The sequence below is a fragment of the Macrobrachium nipponense genome, chromosome 35 (assembly GCF_015104395.2).
Source record: "Macrobrachium nipponense isolate FS-2020 chromosome 35, ASM1510439v2, whole genome shotgun sequence".
Taxonomy (NCBI): Eukaryota; Metazoa; Arthropoda; class Malacostraca; order Decapoda; family Palaemonidae; genus Macrobrachium; species Macrobrachium nipponense.
In genome coordinates, this window is record NC_061096.1 from 19649875 (window position 1) to 19653791 (window position 3917).

Here is a 3917-nt window from a genome sequence, read left to right on the forward strand (position 1 = left end):
CTTGGATGAAGGTGTCATCAATATATCTTACGTATATAGAAGGCTTCCTGATGCTGCTAAAGACACGCTCCTCCACTATGCCTATATAAAAGTTCGCAAACAGGTCACCGAAGCGGGATCCCATCGCTACACCGTCGATTTGTAAGAACATATGGCCATGGTGATTACTGTGCCTATTTCCAGATGAAAATATGCACCAAGAATTTTTTTACATATACAATATATCAAAGTCATTCTCTCTCTCTCTCTCACGTCTTTATCTGTATAGCAATTTCAGTTACAACTAAAATTAATATAAAACAGAGATTTCTTTAAAGAATTACGATTACAGTTACCTTACGAATGTGAAATGAATAACATTTCAATTGAATTACAATTACTACAAGCCTGCCTTCATCGCACAGCCGCCCAGGTGTAAAGGGGGTGTGGCCTAGGCATTTAAGAGATGACGACAAGTCGATGTACTCCGCTCCAGATGCAACCACCTTACTTATGCCCACTTTTGGTATGACCAGTATGCACCTGTGTAAGAGTCTCTCCTTCCACGCCCAGTAGGGGGCTATAGAGAACCATGCAGGCACCAAACATCAGGAGACTTCTTGTACAGATGTACAGCAAAGTACACAAAGAGGCCTCTGGAACATTGAGTGGGGATGACGCTACCTCTCTCTGTAGATACCTTGGTTCTTGGAGGACTGTAGGAAGGACGCGGGCCCTGGGACTGTGAAAAGGTAGGAGGAGGCTTAAAATATTGCCCTAGCAGAACGGTATAACATCCATAGTACATACCCTAGAGCGGTGAGGTCGAGTGACTCTCGACCAGACAGTAGGCAAGAACATATTAACGTGGTTGAGGCTTTCGTTTGTGACGAATTGGAGGCTATCAACCCGAGCTCCGTAAGGAATCTCATCCTCGCGAATGATGGATAACTGCGCACCAGTGTCATCGAAAGCTCGGAACTGGTGGGCAGTATAGCGACCTTTTGGAGGTGCAGCAAATATAGGGTCCTGCGCTGGAGGGTCCCTGTCATTGCAATGGCAGTAACCGCAGCTGCTTTCTTGGGACATCTCGACCAGGAAGCGGTGTGCCCTTGCACTTTGCACAAGTCGTGAGAACTCTCGCTGAAGTCGTGCTTGGGATCATCTTCTGTAGTCTGTAGTACTTTTTTCATGTGAATTATGGCTACTACGAAGAGTAATGGGGACAGTGACTCTCCCTGGAAGATTCCCCTCTTGATGTTAACCTCTCCCAGTCTTATCCCGGAGCTTGTAAATACCGTATTCCAGCTGCCCATTTCATTTTTAAGGAATCTGATGGTGCTTTCCTCTGCCCCATAAATATGTTCAAGGATTCTCCTTATTATTATTATTTCATAGTTGTAATTATTATTTTTTCGTTTTTAGTTTTATATTTGTTATAGTTATTAGTATAGTTTTTATTTGTATTTTTATATATATTTTATTATTTTTTTTTTTAATTATTTTATTATTATTATTATTATTATTATATTATTATTATTATTATTATTATTATTATTATTATTATTATTATTATTATTATTATTATTCTTTCATCATTTTTATTTGGTTTAAATTAAATTTATTGTTATCATAGATATTCGTATTTCAATTTATTATTATTATTTCATTAGTGTTACTTATATCTTTTTATTATTTTTATATCTTTTATTGCTATTATCATTTTATTTTGGTTTATTATTATTTCTATCATTGTTATTTTTATTTCTTATTTTATTTTCATATCATTATATTTTTAATTGTTTTTATTTTTATTTTATTTTTTCATGTACATTATATTTATTATATTTTTATTATTATTTTTTCATGTTTTATTTATTTTTTGTTTAAATATGTATTGAATTTGGTGTTTGTATTAATTATATTATTGATTATTTCTTATTTATTTATTTATTTATTTTTATTTATTTACTTTTGTGATATATTTATTTTATTATTATTATTTACTTCTATTTATTTATTAATTTTTTATTTTTTATTTATTCATTTATTTTATTTATTAATTTATTTTTATCTATTTACTTATTATTATTTATTTTTCTTTGTATATTTGTGTATTTATTTTTTATTTTATTTTATTTTTATTTATTTATTTATTTATTTATTTTTATTCATTTATTTATTATTTTTATTAATTATTTATTTATACGTTTGTATTATTTATTAATTTTATGTATCTATTTATTTTCATTGATTTTTTTTATTGATATTTTTTCTATTTATTTGTTTATATAGGTTTTTTATATTTATTTTTAATTATTGTTTATTTTTATTTATTTATTTTATTATTTTATATATTTTTATTTATTCATTTTTAATAATCTATTGTTATGTATTTATTTATTTTATGTATTTGTTTCTATTTATTTATTTATTTATTTATATTATTTATCTATCTATTTATTTATTTATCTTTATTAATTTATTCGTTTTATGTAATTATATATTTTTATTTATTTATTATTTTCATTTATTCATTTGTATTTATTTATTTTATATATATATTTTATTTTTTATTTTTATTTATTTATTTATTCTATATTATGTAATTATTTTTATAATTTTTATTTTTTATTTTTATTTTTTTCATTTTTCATTTATTTATTTCATATTCATATATTATTATTGATTAAAAATATTTATTTCTTTATTTATTTATTATATATTCATTTTTATTTGTTCCTTTTCATTTATTCATTTATTTACATTTATTTTTTTATTTATTTATCTTAATTTATTTATTTAATTTTTATTTATTCAATTATTTATTTATTCATTTATTTATTTATTTTATATATTTATTTTTTTTATTTCATTAATTTTATTTATTTTTAATTATTTTTATTTATTTTCTATTTTCATTCATAAATTTATTTTGACCTATTTATTTATTGTTATTTGTTTTTATTTATTTATTATTTATTTGTTTTTATTTATTCTTTTATTTATAATTTTATTAATTTTACTTAACTTTATATATTTTTATATATCATTTTCAGTTTTTATTGTTTCTATTTATTCATTTACTTATTATTTATTTACATTTATTTTTCTATTTATTTTTATTATTTTTTTTTTAATTTTTTACTAATTTATTTTCATTTAGTATTTGTTTTTAATAAGCGAATACCAAAGGAAAATAATAGTCAGAAATCCAAGCGCTTTCGTCTTGACTCAGACATCGGTATTCGCTTATTTTATGAAGTCACGTGCATCTACAGTGATTTTTTAAGCAGTATTTGTTTTTATTTATTTATTTATTTTTTTACTTTTATTTTTTATCCATTTTCATTTTCATTATTAATTTTATTTTGATTCATTTTTTAAATCTTATTCATTTAATCATTTATTTCCATTAATTTATTTATATTTATTTATTTATTATTTTTATTTATTTATTTATTTTTATAATTCTTTATTTTTTTATTTATTTATTTATTTAGATATTAATTTATTTTCATTGATTTTTGATTTATTTATTTTTATTGATTCTTATTTTTATTTTTATTTATTTTTTAATTTTTGTTTATATTTATTTATTTATATGTTATTTATTTTTATCTATTTCTATTTATTTTCTAAATTTTTTTTATATATTTTTTTATTTATTCATTTTTATGAATATTTTTATGTTTATTTGTTTATATTTACTTAAATATTTATTTATCTATTTATTTAATTATCTATATCATTTATTTATTTATTTATTTATTTATTTTATTAATTTATTCATTTTTATGTATTTATTTATTTTTTTTAAATATTAATTTTTATATTATTTTTAGTTAGTTATTTTTTTTTTTTTCATTTTTTTTTTATTTAATTTATGCATATATTTTTATTTTTTTATTTATTTTCATTTATTTATTTTCCTATAG